The sequence below is a fragment of the Rattus norvegicus genome, chromosome 15, assembly GCF_021556685.1.
Source record: "Rattus norvegicus strain SHRSP/BbbUtx chromosome 15, alternate assembly SHRSP_T2T, whole genome shotgun sequence".
NCBI classification, from domain to species: domain Eukaryota; kingdom Metazoa; phylum Chordata; class Mammalia; order Rodentia; family Muridae; genus Rattus; species Rattus norvegicus.
Genome location: NC_141548.1, coordinates 58355140 through 58379783, shown reverse-complemented (window position 1 = coordinate 58379783; position 24644 = coordinate 58355140). Strand labels below are relative to the sequence as shown.

At 44.4% G+C, this 24644-nt stretch overlaps 1 protein-coding gene across 10 annotated transcripts in view; it reads right to left on the bottom strand.

Annotated features, from left to right (window-relative positions):
- The window catches only part of Enox1 (ecto-NOX disulfide-thiol exchanger 1), a 552870-nt gene extending 537597 nt beyond the window's left edge, over positions 1 to 15273 (bottom strand). For 9 of the 10 annotated variants that reach the window (XR_015638038.1, XR_015638039.1, XM_087585810.1 and 6 more), the window contains exon 1: positions 15011 to 15273. The gene's annotated coding sequence lies outside the window, so the exon portion shown is untranslated. 10 annotated transcript variants of the gene reach the window in all.
- Between the last annotated feature and the right edge of the window lie 9371 nt (positions 15274 to 24644).

The following is a 24644-nucleotide window of genomic DNA, read 5'->3' as shown; positions in this document are numbered from 1 at the left end:
GTCTCCCTGGCACACTAAACGTAAGATTTAAGTTCATGCCACAGAGCAGAAGGCACTGCCAATCTCATTAGGCACCATCCACCCTCAATATCTGGTGCCCAGCAATGCTGACTGGCCATTTTTTAGTTTCCAAAAACTAAGCTCTTTCTGGGCAGCGCACATTGGACTCCCTACCTGGATAATCGTGACTTCCCTGCAGGCATTCATTTATAAATTACTCCCCCCAGAAATGGCTCTCCTGACCTGGACACCCTCCTTATTTCTCTTGCAGAGAAACCGGGTCTTTTCCAAGTATTATCATGGGTTCCAATTATATAATTATTTTATGTTTGTTTGTTTAATGTCATTTCCAGGAAGCCATGGACTCTCAGGAAGCAAGGAATAATGATTATTTTGTTCACGACTGTGCTCTCAGCATCTGGTGTGAACCTGGCACGATAGCTACCTATTCCTGTGGCACCCTGACTCTCTAGTGTGCTTTTCTCCAAAAGCATTAAATTCCTACCCAAAAAGGAATATCGAGCTAGGTCACGATGCTGTGTGGGATTTAAAATGCATGGGTCAAAAATAATACTCTGATGAGCAGCTGTTAAGAATCGGAAACTACTTAGGGTCTACTCAACACCCAACAATGTGAGTACTTTGACCAATAAACAGAAACAGTGGACTCTCCGACTTCCAAACACCTACTACTGTCTGTTATGTGTCAAAGCTGAGCCTCAAAAACTTAGAGATGGCCACTTGAAATCTCTGTCCCCGCACAGTGCATGGAACTGTGTAGCCGTGAAAGTGAGTGTGCATCTCTGCAGAAAGACACAAGTGGAATGGGCAAGACGATGGGGCGTAGGGGGATGGCACAAGAAGCCGTATTTTCTCTCACATAGGCATGGCTGTCTTCGAGAAAGGTGCATAGAGTGTCACAGAGGGAAAGAGAGTCATGTCTGAGATGAAAGAGAAAGAGAATGCGGAGAAAGCCACACCAGCGCAAGCGTAATTGATGTTTTGTTACTAAACAGTTGCTCGTTGATTACAGGTGAGCGGGTGACTCGCCTCTTCCCAGCCCGGCACTTGTATTAACTAGAATCCTAATTTTCCCATGAAGCTGAAGTGTGTCTTAATTACTTGCCTTGAAGCTTATGCTCATCTGAAATAAGCTTATTTCTTTTCCACTGTCAGCTCACCCAGAGCCACCTAATCCACAACCTACAGCCCAGCACTCACCACTTCCTATCGTTCCGAGAGCAGAGGCAAGCAAGTAGCCTTGCAGGCAGGTTCCAAAATGATCCATCTGTTCACAACCATGTGCCCCATCCCACAAAACATTCCTGAGCCCTGTGCCCACCATGAGACAAGGAGGCCACATTCGGTGCCTGGTCCAAAAGCCATCTTTCAACCCTTTAACTGATTTATGGAAGTTTTGCATTTTTCTATGTCTCACATCTGTATGGCTGGTGACAATGTGGTGACAATGTAGATAACTGTTAACTCTAAGAATATCCACCCTGCAGGCTGCAGGTCAGTGGGCTGCTTCTGGCATCTAAGGACAGAGCACGTGAGATGATTCTCAGGCCCCTGTGAGCATCTCATCGGAGGTATCTCAATCCCTTTATATAAAGGGGCTTAACACCCAACCCTGTCTTTGACTTGGAGCCCTAGAGAATGGACAAACCTGCTCAAGAACCAGCGTGTTGGCAAACAGTAAGACTGCATTTGCAGGGGAGGTAGGCCTGAGCAGTCACTGCCCCAGTAACTTCTATCAGGATGCCAAGACACTCTTTTGTGGCCCCTGCCTCAAGGTAGTGTGAGTACACTACAGTCCCAGCTTTGGTGGCCCCTCATGTGCCTTTGTAACTTTCTTTACAGTTGGAGTCTCCTTGTTCCTAGTTCCCTTCTCTCCAAAGCATCCTTACCTTCATTGTTGCCCACTGTGTTGTTATAGACACACACACACACACACACACACACACACACACACACTTCTGCAGGAGAGACATGGAGGAGTCTGACAGAAACAAATAAGAAACATCTTGATACAAAGAAGTGCAATGCCAGCACACGTGAACCCAGATGTGGCAGAGGTGTGACCCTAAGCCCAGGAATACTCACACGAGGGAGTCATGAACCAGCATGTTGATATGCCAAGGGTTTTTCACAGACGTGCAGTCCGAAAGAATCCTGGCAGAAGGAAAGATTAGCAGGGGTGGGGGTAATGGGGAAAGACAGTAACAGACACTGGAAAGAAACTGCCAGAATGCCAAATTACTTGATGAAGAGAAGCTGGTACTTTGAAACTAAGTACTGAGGGCCAGGAAAGGGGTGGACCTGTGGGGAACAGCAGTGTGGATATGAACACAGGATTATCAGATTTGCACTGTCTCCATGTTTTATAGAACTGAGGGATGTCTACCTAGGGAAATAAATCGCTTCAAAATTTTCCCACTGAGGAAACAAGAGAAAGCTGCTTATTCAGATGACAGGCGTGCAGGGCTTCAAGCCTTTAGCTGGTCTGGAGAGGCTTTTAATTAATTGTTTATTATTTAAGGCAATATTTAAATATTGATCATAGTCTTCCCATCCCAGGTCCCTCTAGACCCTCTCCCCTCCCTATTCACTCCACTCTAAGTACTTTCTCAAAAACCCAAAATCCAATGAAACAATAAAACCTCCTAAAACCAAGAAGACAAAACAAAAAGAAAAGAAAAGAAAAGAAAAGAAAAGAAAAGAAAAGAAAAGAAAAGAAAAGAAAAAACTAGCTGGAAAGAACCCAGATGCCCTTCAACAGAGGAATGGATACAGAAAATGTGGTACATCTACACAATGGAGTACTACTCAGCTATCAAAAACAATGACTTCGTGAAATTCATAGGCAAATGGATTGAGCTAGAAAATATCTTGAGTGAGGTAACCCAGTCACAGAAAAACACACATGGTATGCACTCACTGATAAGTGGATATTAGCCCAAAAGCTCGAATTACCCAAGATGCAATCCACAGACCACAGGAAGCTCAAGAATAAGGATGACCAAAGTGTGGATGCTTTACTCCTTATTAAAAGGGAGACTGAAAATATTCATAGGAGGGGATATGGAGGCAAAGTTTGGAGCAGAGACTGAAGGAACAGCCATTCAGATCCTGCCCCACATGTGCCCCATATATAGAGAGAGCCACAAAAACTAGATAAGATTGATGAAGCTAAGAAGGGCATGCTGACAGGAACCAGATATAGATGTCTCCTGAGAGACACAGCTAGTACATGACAAATATAGAGGCGAATGTTAGCAGCAAACCATTGAACTGAGAATGGATCCCACACTGGAGGAATTAAAGAGAGAATTGAAAGAGCTGAAGGGGTTTGCAACTCCATAAGAACAACCAGGCCAACAACCAGAGCTCCCAGGGACTAAACCACTACCCAAATACCATGGCTCCAACTGAATATGTAGCAGAGGACGACCATGTCGGGCACCAATGGAAGGAGAAGCCCTTGGTCCTGCCAAGGTTGGACCCCCAGTGTAGGGGAGTGTGAGGGGAGAAGGGGAGTGGATGGGGAGGGGCACACCCTAATTGAAGAAGGGGAGGGAGATGGGATAGGGGGCTTATGTCTGGGAAACTGGGAAAGGGAAAAACATTTGAAATGTAAATGAAATAAAATCCAAGAAAAAAGAAAAAACTATAACCAAATAAAGGCACATAAAAATAAAAAAAACCTAAAACACCAAACAAACATTCAAACAACTATGAAGCCCATTATATGTTGGTCAACTACTCCTGAACATGAGGTCTGCCCTGGAGTGGTTGATAGACCCAGTATCACTCCATTCTTCCAACAGGTACAAATGAAAATTTCGTCGTTAACCTTTACCCTAGTGGCTAAATGTTCATTCGTTCATTTTTTACAAAATATAATTTAAAAAGACATCACATCAAAGTTGAACAAGATAACTCAAAAGAAGGGAGAGAGTCCAAGAGAAGACACAAGAATCAGAGACCTGTCCATTTGCACTCAGGAATCCCACAAAAGCGCTAAACTGGGAGCTGTAATGTGAACACAGAGGAACCCCTGTGCGTGCTGCTTCAGTCCCTGAGTTCACCAGCTTTGCATGGGTTGATTTGCAGCCTGTTTTCTTGGTGTCCTCGGTCACCTCTAGCTCTTACAGTCTTTCTGCCTCCTTTTCTGCAGAGTTCCCTGAACTCTAAGGGGAGGAATTTGATGGAGACATCCTATTTAGGGCTGAGAGTTCCAAGGTCTCTCCCTCTCTGAGTAATGCCTGACTGTGGGTCTCTGTATTTGTTCCTCTCTGCCACAGGAAACAACTTCTCTGACAATGACTGTACAATGTGCTGAACTCTGAGGACAGCAGAATATCACTGGGAGTCATTTTATCACTACATTTCTTTTTCTTTAGACTTGTATTATCTGATCTTACCCTAAGTCCCCTAGGCTGTCTAGTTTTAGGTTCTTAGTCACCCAACAGTGTCAGGTATGGGTTCCATCTCATGGAGTGAAATCAAATATTGGCTGATTACTTCCACAAGCTTTGGGCCACCATTGCACTAGTGTAGATGTCTTGCAGGCAGTCGGGCATCATTGTTACTGTAGTCGCTGTAGATCAAAGGCTGTGGACTGCGGCTGGCTCGATGTCTCCATTCCACTTTCCGTAGCATGCAAAGAATCTTACTATACCGGAGACAAGGTAAAGGCTCTGTACCGGCAGTTCCATGTATGACTGAGAGAAGGCATGTGGAAGCATGACTGAATTGGCTGCTTCAGCTCAGGGACGCTGCCGTCAGGGATGCTGCCCAAAGCAAAAATAAACGTGGATTTGCTGATCTCACTTCTGCTCCCCACCTGCTGGCTTGGAAGTTTGAAAAGGTAGCCCGCAGGAGTGAGCGCCTTCTTAAACAGAGAAGAGGAGGAAAAGACATGGAGTATGGTACCTGGCTGGAGAGGGAAGGACAGACGTACTAGTAAAAGAAGAGGCATCCTGATGGGTTTCCATGAGCAAGCTTCTATTACAAACATTTCAGAAGCCTTCTTAGGGCCATGCACTGGCCACAGGGGCAAACAAGGCCACTGCAATTGGTATCCCTGACATGTTCAGGTGGCTCCTGAAGCCACTCCACAGAATCCCAGGGTGGGAAGACACCAAGAGGTCTTACTCTGTATCAACCTTTCTCCTGTTACACTTTAGCCAGGACTAGACCAGACAAGTGACTAAAATTCTAGAGTGAAAAAGATCTGACTTTTAAAAATCAATGTTGAGTTTCGAGTGGCAGTGCACAACTCTTATAGCAACACTAAAAGGGGCGGAAGAGGCAGAAGGGTCTTGACTATTGAGACCAGCCAGCCCTGTCTATGTAGCAACTTCTAGACAACCAATGACAAAGGAATGAGCGTTATACAAGCACATGGGAATAAGAAAGCCGTGTGAAGTCTCAGTACAAGATTATACTAACACAGCACCCTACCTGGAAGACTACACTGTATGCTCTGCTTTGACAAGATTTTGACCTTGCAGGATCCGGCTAAGAGACACCTAAGATCTCTGTAGTGAACCTTAAAGATCTCTGTAGTGTTACCTTAAAGTGAAAGGCATAATTGAATTCAAACACCAGCCACATATGTGCAACATTCTCCATGAGCAAGGCCTCTTGTATTTCATTGTCTTTCTCCCATAGTGCCCCTGTCCTCTACGATGCTCACTTTTTGCTGTCCTACCGCTTTGTTCTCCATGATAGTCATATACCGGTATGCTCTTTGCAGACCTATTCTTTAGCTTTTCATAATTTGGTCTCTGTTTGTCATTGACTCAATGGTACTTTAGAAAAGGGGAAAAAGGGTGGTGATATGCTGCCCTTGTTTGATTATTCAGCTTACCTCAGACAGAGGCAGAATATTAGTATTCACACAATACTAATTAGAAGCCTACCTTATCTTACTTCATATCATCTAACAAGCTCTAACTCGCTCGTTTCATAATTAAGCATTTAATTCAAAACAGTTCCCTTTATGGATTTACGCTTTCTTTCTCTCGGTCTCAGTAGCCCTTGATCTCCATTGGGAGCTTGTGGACTAAACACTGGCAAGAGAAACTGCAGTCAGGAGCTGGGCGTGATGCAGAACAAAAAGAGGAAAGCCATTCCCACCCCGGCTACTTCTCACTCACTTAGCTAAAGTATCTGCTGTCAGACAGAGAGAACAATAGGAACAGTACAGCAGCCATGCTCCTCGCCCAGAACCTGATGCTGGAGGAACATCACTTCTTGGCCACAATCGAGGGAGAAAGAAAGTCACTATTCATCACAACATGAGTATGTGTCAAAGATCTCTCCGACTGTTCTCTACGCCTCTCCAAGTCCTTCCTGTAAAATCTAATGTTCCTCCTTTAATGACCTAATGGTGAATTATTTATACTCAGCAATTTATCTTTTTGTCTTCTTTTATTTATGCCTGAATTGTATAATTTAACTCTAGAGAGCCCGAGTGTGCTGGGCTGTTGAGTCTGATGGGAAAATCAGGGGCACAGGTCAGGGTGGAAGACTGAAGCTTCCCTCGGGCATGGTCGTGAGCTAACTCACTACATGTCGCAGGTGTCTGGGTGGTGCTGACTTTTCTGGGCAGCATCTATTAAACTGCACCTCCTGCCTTCTCCTGCATCTCCACAGCAGACTAGGAGCTCCTTACCAGCATTGTACAAGTGCTTACTGCTGCTTGCCAGGGCAGGGCTACTTCCCACCTGGTCGCCATGCCCCCAGTCCTTCTCCCATTAGTCTATTCCCTAAACACCTGCCAGGGTGATCTTACCAGGCTCCAAATCTAAAGTGCAATCCATGCACAGCCTTCAGGAGAGCTCTATCACCCAACACTGAGCTCCCAAACTTGCATCAAGGTAAAAAATAAACACATGGGAAACAAGATGGGTGCTGCTATGTCCTGTGTGGGTCTCCACAGAAGTAGGCCTTGGAACGGAACTGATGCAAGCTACTTGTGTAGGAAAGGATCCTAGCGGAAACTAGTAGAAGTGACACAGCCACTAGTCCCTAGGTTAACAAGCAGTGTCTCTGGGTTACTGAGGAGTAGTTTCATGGTGGAACTCCAGGACACAGGACAGAGTATCCATTGTGACTATCATGGACATCATGGTCCAGGGTACAACAAAGCTCAGCTTTGTCTCTGGAGGCCGTTTACTAGAGGGCACTACCAAGCTATCCAGTACACGAGAGGAAACAGCCTCAGGTAGAGAGTAGGAGAACTCTACAGAAGAATTCTGTAAGCCAGTACAGGAGCACGCAGTGTATGACACTGGTTATAAAGCTTACTCCATCTACTGCCCCTGCACATTCCCATACGGTCTTGGTAGGATCTGAAAATTGATGCGTGACAAGCACATCCGGAGAGTTCTCTGAACAGGCAGGTTTGAGGTGGGCCTACAGATCCCACTAAAGTTCAAAACCTTTGATGGGCCCTGTCAACTCCTATAAAGACCACAATGAATTGGTGCAATTTTCTAGACGTAAAAATGCTCTCTCCAAACAGCTGGAATGATGTATTAAGAGTCACTATAAACCCCAGGGCCAAATGCAGTACTGTTCATATAGTAAGTGCAGTACTGTTCATATAGTAAGTGCAGTACTGTTCATATAGTAAGTGCAGTAGTGTTCATATAGTAAATGCAGTACTGTTCATATAGTAAGTGCAGTACTGTTCATATAGTAAATGCAGTACTGTTCATATAGTAAGTGCAGTACTGTTCATATAGTAAGTGCAGTCCTGTTCATATAGTAAGTGCAGTACTGTTCATATAGTAAATGCAGTACTGTTCATATAGTAAGTGCAGCACTGTTCATATAGCAAGTGCAGCACTGTTCATATAGCAAGTGCAGTACTGTTCATATAGTAAGTGCAGTACTTTCCATATAGTAAGTGCAGTACTGTTCATATAGTAAGTGCAGTACTGTTCATATAGTAAGTGCAGTCCTGTTCATATAGTAAGTGCAGTCCTGTTCATATAGTTAGTGCTCAGTAAATGTCTGTAGAAAAAATAATCTCAACGGTACTGAAGGTGCCCCTACACCAAAAAGAAACAATGGCCCCTACCTACTAAAATAGTAGGTACAATTTCACTACTAGAACCAGACAAATGTCTACTGCTCACTAATATGTATAAGACTGTAATCTTATGCCTAAAAGGCCTAGTTTGAAACCCACCATCCAAACTGATCAGGACTGATTTTTTAATATTTAATTTAATTTAATATTATTTGTGAATTTACATACATATAATGAGACATCTTAAGGGTGAGACCCAAACATAAAATTCAGTTATGTTTTATATCCATGTAGCCTGAAGGAAACTTTACCCCATGTTTTTAGTGCACCCACATCCTGAGAGCAACCCAACCCCACCCCATGGTGTCAGTCAGGTGTGGGGTTTTCTCCTTGTGGACTACGAACTCTCTGACTAGGGATGCTCGACCTATACTTTAACCATCAGCTTGCATGTTAACAGAGACTCACTGACATGCGGACAGGAATAAAATCCTACTTAGGAGGCAAACAGCTAAGCAGTGAGAAAGTGAAGGCCTGAGCAATTAGAACTAAGGCTAGGGTCCTCATCCACTCTCCAGCACCAAGGTTCCTCAGGATAAAGGTCTTTCTCAAAGGGCATCTGGATAGTGACTCTGGGCTCTACCCCCCAAGTGCACAATGGCTTCTGAGGCATTCAAAATGCACAAGGTGTCACCTTGCAACTGAGACAAAAGCGCAGGCTTGAGTCACTTGTAGTCACTAAAGACCTCATCCATGGCTCTCTCCCCACCATTTGAGATGTTAGCCACCAACCCTTGGCCGCATTCCAGTCTGGATAATTACCCTGGAGCTCGAAAGCTTCACCCTCCAGTGCCAACTAAATAAGGTATTCCTTCGGACTTACAGCCAGAACCTTTGTTACGCGGCTGAGGGCTCTTAAAGGGCTGCTCTACCCTAGGGATAGCTGTGTTTGTGTGAGATCAATAGTCCTGGCTCTTTACACTGGTGGGAGATATATTCCAAATTATCACTGGCTAAGTTAGCTATCTCAGATTATTTTAATAGAAAAGCTACTAGTAAATCACAGTCACGTCTTCTCTATATCCAAGGGGGATGACTGAAATATGTGCATTGTGACAAGGAGAAAAAGGAAGGCAAATGGCCCATCTTCCTCCTGCCAGTCCGTGCCGCAGGTCTTGAATGCTGTTCCAGGTGCTACAGTTGGTTGTACTATCAAAAAAGCTGGGAAAAACTTCCCAATTTTTTGAATAAGTAAGGATCTTCCCCTAATGAATAAAGATTTCAGGGGACCAATCACTGGTCGAGGAGTAGGCGGGACTTCCAGGTAGGAAGGAGGAAGAAAGGAGGAGAAAAGGAACTGAGGCCCACAGTTAGATGGATTTGAGGTGTTAGCCGGATGTTAGATGGATTTGAGGTGTTAGCCGGATGTTAGATGGATTTGAGGTGTTAGCCGGATGTTAGATGGATTTGAGGTGTTAGCCGGATGTTAGATGGATCCGCGACCGGAGGATTTAACTTAGTATGGCTTACTAATTATGATGTTAGTAGCTGTGCCCAGCGATTGAGTCACCTGTTGATTCTAAACTAAGTTTGTGTGGTGTTTTCCTTCACACGGCGACTCAACTGGGTTCAAGAGAAAGGTACAGGGCATGTGGAATTTGGATGCATGTGGCTGGTGTGGTAGCGACTCACCAAGGGAACTTAGTAAGTCGGGTGGAGACATTTTGAGAGCAAAGGGTCAGAGTCTACTGAGATGAGAACACCCTGCTGGTGCCACGTGGCCTGCCGGTGCCTGGCTTAGCGTGGGATGGAAAATCCTTCTTACTATTTCCTGCTACAATCCTCACTTCAAATATGACCACACACCTATCTTCTAGTCAAATACTAGTTCTGCCCACAAGAGTCATAGACCTTTCAATCCATATGCACTTATCCTTCTGCAGAGGTAAAAACATCCCTAAGACTGGGAAGAAATGCTTGGCTGCCTAGCCTGGAGGGTGACAATGGCGGGCAGATTATGCATTTACTTGTTTGTTTTTGTAATAATCCCATCTGGGTGGGTGAGAGTTTATGGGTTCTAAGAGCAGAAGGTGGCATAAGGAAATTGAAACTGTAAACATCTTTTATTTAAACCATCTCTTCACCACATTAAAAAGAAAATAGCAAACTAACTGTATTCTATCACAAGGATAGAAACAGCAAAAGAAAGAGGTATAAAGTGTCATGTATGATCTCTTTGTACCTATAAACACATTATCTTCTCTAAGAAAATAGGAGACAAAAATTCCAAGATTCCAGCAGATGAAATGTATGTGGCTATCAAGTATTTAACATCACACTATGCAAATGCATTTAGAAATGGTTCACAATTTTCTCCCCTTAAATGACCTTGAAATTCAGATTAATCTTCGAAGTTCCAAAACAAGTACATGCCCTGGACAAACTATGCTCAGACAATGGAAAATGTTTTGTATCAGTGAAGTTCAGTTGAAATGTGCCAAGCTATTATACTGTTTGAAAGTCTCCCTGGCTAGAACACATTACTAGCAGGCTTCCAGAGCTAGGTTAAACATGCTGCAAATCAATTCATGCCCTGCAAGTCTGCAAGTTTTCTGGTGAAAATGCCTCTTCCATGGCACTTAATACTGTCACTACGTCGCTCCCCCAATTGTCCACCTTGATCTGTGTTATAAAAGTTTACTGTTCTCATCAGCAACAGGCTGAGAGAATAGAGATCCTTTACTAGCATGAAGACCCTCCAAACGTGCCGTGTATACCAGACAGTTCCTAAGTTAGTAGAAATGCTAGATGTGGTAAGCGGACTAAGTTTGCACCGATGATATGCTCAAGATCGTTGCTGAGTTCGGGGAGAACCTGTATTAGAGCTGCAGAGACTTGCCCTCCACCAACACGTAGAACCCGCAAAGATGGCTTTGCTAGAGCCCTGACGTGGATATGACACACTGCAACCAGTTCCCTCTTCGCCAAAGGCCCTAGATCTCTGACGATGTAGGAAAGGCAGCTACTGTCATCCGTCAGCTTGCCTGTAATATCTGAACTCTTGCAGAAAGACAAACTGACCAACACAATCTTGAATCTCACCACTGTCAAAAATGTCGTGGGGACTGACAAGATAATGTAGTTGGTGAATTATTTGCTGAACAAGCAGAATGACCTGAGTTTGTTGTACAGAGACAGAGACAGAGAGAGAGAGAGACAGAGAGAGAGAGAGAGAGAGAGAGAGAGAGAGAGAAATTTAAAAATGTTTTTAAAATGGTGGGTCCTTGTAGTCCCAGCACTGGGGATGTGGAGGCAAGTATGCCCCTGGGACTTGGGCTCCCGGGCCAGCCTGTCTAGCCTAATCAGCAAGCCTGAGTCCACAAGAGGCCCTGTCTCAGAAAATAAAGTGGAGAGTACTTGGGTAAATAGAACAACATCCGCCTATGCTTGATAGTCTCTGCGTGAGAATGACCCTGTACACAAAGGTACATGTGCCCCCCCCACACACACACGTGTACATGCATGTACACACACTAGGATGCTCACACAGAATAGGAGAGTATTAAAGATTGTTCTGAACTATAAACAATTAGCAAGGCACAGAGCCTGCAGGTGGTGGGAAGGAGGCGGGCCCATGGGGCTGAATGCAGAATAAACGGTGTGCAGCGCATCTCAGCCCACAGCCTAGCCTAGTGTGTCCATCCTGGTCTTCACTTGTAATTACTATGTACTTTCTAAGTATCCTGATTTAATCCCGGCCACAAATTCCAATGGGAAGAAAAAGAACAAAGAACCAATCATTTGGAGGAGAAATGGGAGAAAATCATCAAGGAATTTCATCCCAGGAGATCCCAGGGAAGCAAGCTACCCTGTGGGCTGTCACCAGGCTGTGGCATCCCTCCTGTGCCTCAGTAATGCTCAGAATTAAATGGCTAAGCTAGAGAGCATTTCTCTCTACTTGGCTTTTAGCAGTAAAAGGCTGCCATCTACTTAGGTATCACGAACCTAACTCAAGCTTTTATAACATCCTAAGAGCACCTGACAGCGGTGAACGTGTGCTTGCGATGTTTAATGATTCTAAAAGGAAGAATGCGCAGGTTATAAACCTCCCTCCCACTTTGGTTTTTCTGTTTACACCAGGCTTAAAAGGGGGTAATAGAAATGAACTGCTTCATTTCATCACCACAGAGTTCTTATTACAGCCAAAGAATTCAAAATTACATTACTGGCATTTTTTAAAGAGATGGGTTCACCTATCTGAAGTAAAACTTGCAGATTTGTGTCCTGGAGGGCTTCGATGCCCCTGGCCACAGTTGAGGACTGGGATATGCAAGCAGCTGTCACTTCTCTGTTTCTCATCCACAGTAGGTGGTTGCCAGGCAACAAAATACTATTGTCTGTTTCTGTGATCTATTGGCCAATTCTACTGCTGATAATGTTTTTACAGTTTAAAACAGGGCCACCTTTTGGACAAGAAGAGATGAGCAAAATTTCTGAGGCCAACAATAATGTATATATGAATAAATGCATTGCCTGTACCCTAAAATTATATGTATCAGTTTATAACTGCGTGCAAACATAAATATTTATTTTGCAATACTCATATATGTTTGTGCTATCACACACATTCTTTTCCAGTCTACACACATATAAATTTCGTCGGCCTGCAACCAGCATCTAAAGCCATGTGAGAAAATCAGAGCATGAACTAGAGAAATAAAAACACAGTCAGAATCATTTTCTCAGCAACGGCAATGACTTCAGATGTATCAGATGCGTCAAACCCTGCCCCTTGATTGTGAAGCCTTCCAGAGAGCAAGGCTCTTCTTCCTATTTATATAATGGAAAAACTGGGAAGCTTTGTCAGCTTCTTTGAATCATCTCACATATTAAAGGAGCCATTTTACTTAACATGTGCTACCAATGTGTTCAAAGACCATTCAACTAGTGGTACCCTTTACACATAGGAATCTTAAAATTTTTTTCGTCTTAAACATAATTGAATTGCTCTCCCTGGAATAGCCTCGCATGACTCTCATTTGGTTAGGATCTGGGTCCCTGGATAATTACAGCCCTGCCATGTTCCTTTTGCATATTTCACCAGCTTACAGATGAAATGACACACGGTGTACTCACTATAAAACTGTCAACATTACCCTCCATCCCTTGCCGCTTGCTTTGCATTGACAAGGTTACAAAGATGAGAATTACAATATTCTTAAGATGTTCAGACACAACATCAAAACAGCCTGTAGGAATTAGGGCTCGAAAATGCCAGAGGCAATCAGGCTTTGAAATGAAGAGAAATAAAAGTCATTTGTACAGATTTCTGGAATGGCACTGCACAATGTCAGGACAGTCTCTAGATTTTACACAGTGCCCATCCGTCTTGTCTCACCATATTTCAAAAGCACTTTAACTAATGCTTCCCTCTAGAGGGATAAAATTCATTACCATTAGCAAATCTGCATATTACAAGAAAGCAGAATAATCAATATCCATTACGTGCGCGGACATTATTACTATAAGTCTACTATCAAGAGTGCAACGCTAGCAAAACAAAAGCAAAGTGTGTTAATCACGACCTGAGTAGTAGACAAAATTACTACTTTTCCAGAGAGCAGTCTTCCGCAGAATGCAGCTGCCTCCCACTAGAGCTCCCAGGGACTTTTTCACGTCGCAACCTACAAAAGACCCACCACTTCCTTCTTTGGGTTCATAAGCAACCAGCAACCGTCTCTGCCATCAATCCATTTCCTTTCTCCTTTCTCCACCTTCTTCATATCCCTTAATGACTCTTCATTACTTCCCCCAAAGAACCAAACTCAAATCTGCAGCCCAGTTTGTCATGAATCTCTTGTGCATTCGTTTCCGGCATTCTCCTAAAGCTACTTTTAAAAATCGCTACCACTGAACAACATAATCTCAACAAAATTTAAAATATTTTAATGTTATAACAGTGGGAGACTGCAGGAGAGGGAGTAAAGCGAAAGGTGCAGGCTGAAGGAACTACAGTTACATACATGGGGATGCCTATGCCACAGAGCTGGGCTGCCCCACCTGTCGACCCCACTTCCCCCATGTGCTCGCTGCGGGATGACAACCACAACACTCCAGAACCACCCCCTCCAAGGAGGCGGGGTTATATGATCAGCCAATCAGAGCCCGCGATCCCGGGTGTCCAACCTATGGGGTGGCAGTGGCCATGCAGGGGGAGGACATAGGGTGGTCCGGGAGGGGCCGGGTCCGTGGGAGGAGTGCACGTGTCCAGAAAGGCGGGGAACCCGCGGGCGTCCAGCTGCCGAGGCGCCGGTCGGGTGTCCAAGTTCCGCTGCCCAGTGCGGTCTTGGACTGGGCAAGGCAGGCAATGGCCCGCAGAGGAAGACCTGTCCTTGTGTCCAGTTCCAGCAGAGAGGGAAAGACACAAATAACAACAATAGTACCTCGCGCAGATCGGGCAGAGAGGAAAGTTTCTGGCCCGCGCCAGAGTGGAGAACGCCAAGGCGGGGAGATGCTATGCAAGACAGGAGGAGGACAGTGTGGAAAGAAGGGAACAACCCGAGGGCTGCGCGGGCAGGGCAGGGTCCCGGGTGCGGTCCCTGGAAGGCGAGAGGCGGGATGCGCTGTCCAAGGTGCAGGGGAGGCGGTTGGTGCGTGGTAGGCGCGGAGCCCGAGCAGACACTGGCCGGCCAGCGATAAAAAGAACGGAGAACATCTGTGTGGGGCGCCGGGCACCCCCGGCTCGTAAAAGTGCGGGAGCCCGGGGAGCGTCGGGGAAGGGCGCAGGGGGCTCCCCCACACCGCCGCCTTCCAGTCTTACCTCCAGCTCCGCTCCCCTCCCCCCTCGCCCACTCCCCTCGGTCCCTTGTTCCCCGGCCGCCTCGGGGGCGGGACCGGGAACCCCTCCTAGGCGGCGAGTCCCTACGCCCCGGGGATGCTGCGGGCCGCGGAGCCGCTTACCTGGGGCCGCGGTGCGGGGATTCGAGGCAAGCGAGCGCCGGGCGCGGCGCGGCTCCTCCTCGCCTCGGCTTCTCCTCTCGATCCCGCTTCTGCCGGACTCTGTCCAGGGCGCAGAGCAGCCAGACCGGGCTAGACTGCAGCCTCCGCTCGCGCCGCCACCGCTGCCGCAGACAGAGGACGCCCCGTGGCGGCTAGAAGCCTGTGTGAGTAGCAGCGCCCGGGAGAGTGGGATCTGCTCAGGGGCGCTGGAGACTCCGCGGCTCGGGGCGCGCGGGCGTGCGCACGCGCGCCTGCGAGTGTGAGTGAGTGTGCGCGCGCGCGCCCAGGGGTGGGGGGAGTCGCGAGGGGCGGGGGAGCGAAGCGGGAGATGCTCGTAGGGACCGAGGCAAAATTCGTCGCCCCCGGAAATCCGTAAAGCCTAGGAAGGATGGGCCGCCTGTCTGGCCTGGAGGAGCTGCGGGCCCCGCAGAGAAACCATATGAGAAGGCAGCGTGGCGCGCTCGTGCTCAGGATCCCGGCCGGTCTGGGGCCCGCGGAGCGCTCGGCCACTGATGCTACACAAGTAGCGCCCAAGGCAGAGGATCGCGCAATCCCCTCGGGGGAGGAGCTGAGGTGACTCGCTCGTGCCACCGCTGCCAGTTTGGATTTCTAGGCTGGACGTTCTGGGACTGGTCTTGGTACCCCATGGTTACCATGGCGACCTTGAAGGCGCCAGGCAGGCGACCCAGGATGCAGGGAACTATGTACTTGCAGTAGACTCCAGGATACTGAGGTGCACTGCTCAACCTGGCGCTAAGGTTGAACCTGGGCACAGAGGGTGTACCTCAGTGGTGGTTGGGATCAAGTTAGATGAAAATGTTACCTTTTTGTTTTCCTTGGAAGCCACTTTCCCTCAAAGTTAACCACTTTCACATAGAAGTGCTGGCCTTCTCTTCGTTAAGATTCTACCAACTGTCCAGATATACAAGTAATGCAAAGTAAGCTGAGAACACCTTAATCTCCTAGCGCACTAACACCTTAGAAAATATGGTTAAATCCCCACTTAACTGTCCTATTCCTAAAAGGTACATGGAGCTGTTGGTATATTTTTCCATGCTTATCTTAAGTAAGCAGACTTTATTCACCCAAGAATTCTTCCCAAAAGTGCAAGGTCTGTGTTACAGTTGACATGCTCTTCCTGGCAGGAACCCTCATGAGGGGGTTAGGTTTTGCACTTTTTTGCCTGCCCTACAGTACTTGCACGGTGCCACTGTACATTGTGTACTCTCTATAAATGTTGAATGAATGACATTGTTTTCTAGCTTCACATATCCTGAAGGCAGAACCCGTGGATGTTGGAAATGTCATTACCATCCCACTAGGCTTGCTTGATTTAAACTTAGGCCAGTTCCCTGTGTGAACAGCTATTTTCCCCTCTGGCTGCCTGGGCCCCAGTGCAAAGAAAGAAAATAAGAGGATACTGGCCCATTGTGCAAATTTACCAAAAGATTCATGCTAAGAGTACTCAGGAACTTGGTGCTGTGTTCCTGCGGACACCTAACCTCTCAAAAAATGTCCGAGTCACCGAGTCACCGAGTCACAGGTACTTAGCAGTTTGCACACTCTCTTCTGCAGTAAAGGATAGGAAAGGAGATGGTAAGTGATTGTCTGTCTCTAGAAGCTGGTCAGAAGCCAGCTTTTTTCTTGTCAGGAACACCAGGTGCTAAACACTGGCCCGTACATACTTTACAAGGTCACTGGGGATTGCTAATTCTGCTGCTACTGCAGGATCGATTCCTTCAATCAAGTATTTCCAGTCTTCTTAGAAGCAGGAGTCCTCGATTTCACATTCCACACTCAATTTCAATTCCTTTGAACTCAGGCTTTTCCATGAGCTACCACTCTTGCCAGTCATACCACAGCTGTGAACTATATAACTGAAATAAAGTGAAAATTAAAAAGGATTCATCTGGGGGCCTCCAAATCCATTTTTAAAAAGATTTATTTATTTTTAATGTATATGACTACCCTGTAGCTGTCCTAGACACACCAGAGAAGAACATCAGATCTCATTACAAATGGTTGTGAGCCACCATGTGGCTGCTGGGAATTGAACTCGGGACCTGTGGAAGAGCAGTTACTGCTCCTAACCACCAAGCCATCTCTCCAGCCCCACGTTGTTCTGGCTTAGGGGGTCCCTTTCAATGGCTTCACTGCCATTCTGTTTACAGTCTTCATAAGAGACATTCGCTGTGATCTTGGAACTCTCAATGTTTTGTTAAATGGGAAAGTTAGATATTTAAGACATTGCCTTGAAAAGAATTTCTAAAACTTGGGAACGAATATGCAGACTGGACCCCTGACAGCCAAACTAGCCCACGGACGTAAGGCAAAGTCTTCCAAGACAGTTTTCAAGTGTTTACATTGCCTTACCTACCAGAGTGGAAGAATGCTCTCAAAGCGGAGACTTCTTCAAATCTCCTTTCACCACCAAGACAGTGATAGTAGGCAAGAACAGACCACAACAAAGAGACTCATTCCTAAAAAGAAAAAAGAATCCTTAATATAATGGCTCCTCTCATTTTCCTATAATTGTCATAAAACTTTCAAACATTAACCTTAGAAACACAGAGCTCTGATGGAACATCTGAACAGACACCACCTGATTCTCTCTCTCTCTCTCTCTCTCTCTCTCTCTCTCTCTCTCTCCCCCCCCCCCCATACATATATGAAACCCAAAGGCCCCACCTCCTAAAGACCAGCAGATTGGGGCAAGAAGATGTTCTGTAAATTTCAAAGTCAGCTCCTCCTGCTAGGAGCACAGTGCCCCAAATTCTCTTTAGGGAGAAGTCAGGAACTGAAATACTGCTGTGGTTTTAGTGGCTGTGAGCTTGCATAAGGATAAGGATATAGGCAACTTCCCTTAGAATTAGGTCCCAGACCACTTAGTCCACTTGAGTTATAAATGATTAAAAAACAAACAAACAAACAAACAAACAAAAAACAAAAAACCGACCAGCATGGAAAATCCAGTGCCCGCTGGGTGCAGAGTGGAGCCTTGAACAAGGAGTAGGCTCAAGTTACCTGGTTCATACTACACTGTTAGTATTAGCCTAGTCTTATTACAGAAACTACTGTCGTAACTTAATTCTGACCAGATGTTAGACATCATGAGGAAACTTAAAAACAAAACAAAACAAAACAAAAAAAATCCCACAAGGAAAAAAAAAACAGAGAGGAAGTCACAGCTTATTGGAAGCCAAAGTGGACAAGTTTCTGTTTTGGCCATCAGTGCCGCTCTTCGGTACAGTTGGCGTGCTACGCCGGGCATCCTAATGCTTTCTGGAGTTACAGATCCCCTGAAGCTACCAGGAGTCTCTGTCCAAGAAAATGAATGTTTGAATGTCAGGAAGCTCTGGAAACACTTTCTGAAGGGGAGGCGGAAGTTCTACACTTAACATGAGCCCTTTTACTACATATTGTCGAATGATGGCTAAAGGAAGGCAAATTGGGGGTTACCAGTCTCTCATCCTGTCTTCTTACACCAAAAGGGTAAATTTTATTATACATAAATAGATTGTATGTAGGTATGTGTGTATATATAATTATGTACTTATAACTCAGTAAACCTCACTTTAAAACTCGTTCAAACAAAGCCTGCGCTTTCCTTGTTGACTTAGCGGATCTTTCTTTCTCCTCTCAGTTTTCAGCTGTTTTATCTCTTCGAGATTTGCTTCAATCTAGTGACTTACTTGTCCATAGGAGATGCACAAACAGATCAGTGCTTATTGAGTGCTACAGAATCACTTCTGCTTTTCTTACTTTGTTAGCAAGGAAAGAGAGGTACTTTGCCTTTAAGGCATCTGGTTCAACTCCCATTATTCTTAAGAATTAAAAGAAGAAGAAGAAGAAAAACCAGTAAGTGGACATATGCAAAATGCATCACTTAGGCCTCGTGCAGCAAATAAACTTCTATCTGAATTACCAATGAGAATTAATGAAGCTGTTGTTAAGTAGGCCATTTGGTCAATGATTGAACATTAGTGGCCAAGTCTATACTCATATTTCCACATGCACACTCCCTCACAGTATGAATTTAAATGGCCACCACTTCTGGGCCATTGCTATAATCTGAACTTAAACGGAAGGGGCAAAGAAAATCGCTGGAAAGTTAGAATGGATGTTGTGGACAGGGACAGCTATGGATTACCTATCTGAGGATCCCTAGGCAGACTGGGATAGACGAGAACATGATACAGCTTGTAGTAACCCGTCAAAGGATTTGTAGTATCATCAAACATTTTTTAAAATCTACCTCTGAAGACCCAAAAATCCATTCCTGGATTATTTTCATATAGACGGTACTGCCGAAGTCCTTCAGAAACCTGATGTTTTGCCTGCCCAATTTATTTTCACTTAGTAACACAGAAATATTTTCAGTTAATGTAACTTTTAAGAATAGAATTTCCAAGTAATTAATAAAAAGAGGAATTCCCAGCAGAGGAGAGAGTTTAATGAGGATGCCTCTCATGCTCATGTATAAGGGTAGCATTAACAGAGCTACACAGTCAGAGCTGTTGAAAGCCCAACCATCCGTGTATGGAACACTTACAGAATCTGCCTTCCTATAGGCTTCGGAGGTTGAGTGTCGGGAGTGGGGACTGTCATGATGGTCCTTTGACTGTTTTAGAGGTAGTCTTAGTGTACCATGAACATGGCATGGGATTCTCTGCCACAGGACCCAAGTCAAAATCCCATTTCCACCAGTGGCCTCATGGGACCTCAGACTCTTCACCTACTGTGATGCTGTTGCCAAGGCTGCACGAGCTGGCTAGCGCCTTCCTCGTTGGTTTGTTAGGAAAATTACATGAAGCGACATGAGGTGGGTTCCCTGGCATTATAGAATACTGGCTCCACAGCAAGTGTGTGGCAGAAACTTGGAAGACAGACATGATTGAGAAGCTCCTGAAGCAAGTGTGGCACCTTTAACGGGACTGTCACTGAATGGGGTTGATGGCTTCTGGGAGTCCTTTCCAAGGATATTTTTAAGAAAACTGCCACAACCCAAGAGTTGGCAGAAAATGACACATGCAGGAACTTGCAGATTCTGTAATTCTAGAGGTACTGTAATTCTGTAAATTCTGCTACTATTGCAAAAGTCTAAGCTTTTCTGTTCATCTGTTTTTAATTACTGTGGCTTTTTCCCTCTATTATACAGATTCTAGTTCCCCAGTGGTATATTGGCCCCCAATTTAACTATATAGATATTCATTTTCCAGATTAATATCAATGTTTAAAGTTCCTTTCTTTAAAAACATAGCTGTTCATTACCCACAGATGTGCTCAATGGGAGAAAGAAGTAATCAATACAAAAATATATAGGAAAAAAGTGGAAGGATGACCTCTTAGGGGCCAATCATGTTTCATATTTTAATGTTTATCCTTACCTACAGATATGTGTTTATATTTGTTGTCTTTAAATGTCATTTAAGTAAAACGGCAGTCATTATATGTTATCATATTAGAAAGAAAAAAAACGTTAAACACATTAATAGAAAGTTAAAAATGCCCACTAATTTTTTCTTTTTTCAAGATGGGCTTCTTATTTGAGCAAGTCCTTGGAAATGGGATTTTAATTGGGTATCCTTGAAACCTTACCTCTTTATGCCTCTGCTTTCACCATTTCTAACAACGAGCCCTTCTTAATGGTTCTCTACAAGTTTAACTTTACCTTGATGACGTATTCTGGAATCACAAGCTGTGCTCCTTGGCCTCTGGCCATTCTGTGGATACTTTGCATTACTTAACCTCCACCCCCCAAAGCAGGTCCACCTCTAACCTTGGACTTGGTGTTGCATTCCCTGAATGAGCAGGAAAGAGTCTTGATTTCAATAAGTAACCAGGGTGCTCGCTGGAGTCACCATCTATTAGGTCTGCAGACATTTGGCTCAGGGGTGGCGAATTATTTAAATACATGTATTATGTCAGTGGCTGCAGGCAAAATGGAGAGAAGCGGCAAAGGGTCCTTAATCATTAATGCAAATGGCAGCTAAAATTCCAATGGACCTGCCTCCTTTTGCAGTTGATTTGTTCTGTTTTTTCCCAGGAAGATATTGTATTTAATAAAAAGTGCAGTAAGGTTTATAGTTTGCTCATTGCATAGATGGCAAGAGGTCCCCGAAATAAAGACACCTCAAGCCATAGCATCCCACTCTGCAAATCTGGTTGCCTTTCTGAAAATGAGAGCTAAACAACTGCTGGGAGACAAGAAGTGGGGAGGGGAGGAAGGAAAACCAGGCGGGATTCTCTACAGGAGTTGTCTTGGTCACTTTCCTATAAAATGCCATGGCTGAGGTACCTGTGGAAGAGTTATTTGGCTTTATTAGAAGGCTGACAATCCATGACGGTGAAAGGAAGGGAGCAGGTGGCTGACACAGCAACTGAGAGATCAACGTCTCAAACCACAAACAGGAAGCAGAAAAAGTGCACTGGAAGTTGGGTGTGGCTCTTGAAAGATGAAAGCCCACCCCCAGTGAAACGCCCTCCATCCAAGCCACGCCTCCCAATCCTCCCCAAACACTGCCACGAACTGAGGAACAAGTATTCAAATGCCAAAAATATAGGAGAATCCCACTCAAAACCACTAGAGCAGTGTCGTCTGCCAACTGACTATTCACCCTATACTGTAGATGATGAGAGTTTTTGGCAAGTAAGCTGTCATCCTGAACTGCATTCATATAATTCATAGAATAGCATATAAAAGTGGTGAAACAATGTATCTTGGAAATTGTATACAAGGGATAACAATATGCACAGAAAAGTTTTGGTGGGTGCTAAAATACAAAAGAAACGCCAAAGAATTGGTGGCACAGCTGTGCCTTAATCAGAGAAACTAGTCATGTGTACTGAATCAAAGAATTTGATTTCCTGAATTTCCTGAATCCAGAAAAGTCGACTCCCTGGCAGATATCCAAGCATCTTTCTTCTTTCTTATGTTGAGCGCTCCATGGTGGTTTGCACAGATCCATCCATGTCAGAGTGGAAAGGGTCTCAGAGTGACAAACCAAAGGTTTTTTGGAAAGAATTTATGTCACTAAAGCTGAGTAGTAAGATCAGGGCAGAGATAGAATATTTGTTAAAAAGAACGAGGCCAAGTGATTCAGAACCAAGTCCAAGAGCAGCAAGAAGCCATAGAAAAAAACCCTTCCTCTGTGATATTTGGGTAACAGAAAGCACAAAGAGTCCACTTACTTCTATGCCCTTTGATAACATTGTTTAAAAAATCAGGCTTTAATATGATGAAACCATATTTGACTATAATGATAAAAATAAAAATAATTAGTTTCTTCTGAGAGAGAGAAAGAGAGAGATTAATTCAGTCTTTTCCAGGAACAAGTCCTCTAATAGGATACCTAGTCTCAAATGGTCAGCCTTAAACACATACACATAGGAGCAACACTAAATAGACCCAGCAGATAATATATGTGATTACATACATAATATATCACAGTAATACTTTTAAAAGTCATGCATTTGAGAGAGAGTGGGAAGATAAACGAGTTGGAGGGGGAAAGAGGTAGAAAGGATATAGAGTAAATTCAAGCGAAATTGAAAATTTTAAAATTAAGGGTTTTTATTATTTAACTATTTCAGTGGTTGTTCTAAAGTCCACTGTATACACTTCACCCTAATCCGCACAGCCTCCAGAATAGACCTTCATATTCAGTGGTAAGTTAGGCATGAAAGTGGGAAAAAAATCAATCATCATCAGTCTGGACTGGATTTGTATTACAGGATGTGAACTCGAGCAAGTTTCTGACCCTCACCAACCCTCAGTTTTCTCATCTGAAAATGGGAATAACTTCGTGTCCGTGTGTCCGTGTGTCCGTGTATTCTGTATAGACATGAGACAATCTTCAGCATGTCTTCACTTCCTAGTGTTGGCACGAACCTAAAGTATGTGAGTGTGTGTGGTATCTACCCCTCTTCTCACTTGCCTAGATGCTATATTCCTTCAATGTCATCTCTCCTCCTCACTATATCAGCCTGACTTGCTACTTCTCTACTCAAAAAGGATTCTACTGCATGAACCTGAGACCATTTATTTATCATAATGATCTCCCTTTGCATACATCCTGTGTGTAACCTACAATCTGAAGGATGGAAATGTTACTGGATTTAATTTTTCAGATAGATCAAGATATGAAAGAGAACAGTCAAGCAGGGAAGGTACACATCTTCCCTCTGCCTTCTGTCCAATTCCTGCCCCTCTATCCCTCCACCACACTGTAAGTCTCCTAAGAGGTCAACTACTAGGAATCCTTCTCTTGGGAAGACACAGCTCTTTAGTGTATTAAAACTGCAAAACTCTAGACTAAGCCATATAGTGATGATCACCCATGATCACTCAGCGAGTTTTATATTATAGGAACCATAATGTTTTAGACGTAAAAGAAGTAACATCACATTCTGTGAAGTACCACATAAGGAATCTAAATTTAAAATATGTGTGTATGTGTGTGTGCATGCGCATGTGCGTTCGCAGTGTGCAAGTATTAGTCATGACCCTTTCTAGACAGATAATTTTCTGATGCTATAGAATAGAAACTCCAGACAGTGATGTAATAGGGGTATATTTTGGTAGTATTAATCCATGGGCATTTCAGTAGTTTCATCCTATGACAATTACAGATAAAAAAAAAAACCCCACTGAAACTCGAATGGAAATTAGCCCTTAGCAGCTGCTTTGTGGAGCAATTTACATTTTAGATTTCCAGAATAGCAGCACTAGTTCAGAATAGGAGAAACAGATTTCATTCTTATTGTAGTATAAGATCTCCCATTTGTTAGAGATTTTGTTCTTACTGTAAAGAAAGAGAAAAAATAAATGGAGCCTGGAAGGCTAGTCTACACCCAACAGGGTATTTTGGGCTTTGCTTTTCTCCAGTAGTTGTCATTGTCTCTTACCCAGACTCTGGCAAAGGGGATGTGCAGTAATCTAGTTTAGAGACTCGAAGACTGAAATCAGGAGATACTGAGGTTTGGTTGATAGCCAGGCTGAATTAATTGGATGTGTTTGTGTCTTATCCAGCTAGCCTATCATTATTAAATTTCTAAGAATCCTATGTAACTCTTGAAACTGAAATATCAGCTATGACTTTGTCTCATTTGTCTCTAAAGCCATTCCTACCTTCTTCTCCAGGTGCACGTCATAGCATCGCTGCTAACAATAAATGCCTTGGAATTCTTAAGGTGAGCTGCACCAAGGCACTCTTCTGGGCATGCCAATCATGTTGGGAGAGAAGCTCGCACAGAGTCACAATCCACCAGTCAAGCTTCACAGAGATGCAGTGTAGCCCTGGGAAGCATCCCACTAGACCTTCTTCTCTGGAAGCCAATGGACCTGACTTGTAAATGCTGGCGCTAGACTAGGAAGGGAGGCGAGAGGGATGACATTTCAAAATTCAACCCATGTGCTAAATGTACTCTTACATTTAATTTCCAGACTCCTCTCCTTTATGGCAGGGTTTTATTTGAGACTCTGATAGAGTTATGTGACCAGAGGAGGAAAATGCACAAGTTGGGGTTCAGCCACGATCCATTTCCTCTCAGTCTTACTTTTGAATTACTGTCCAACCCCTACCCCAACATTTAC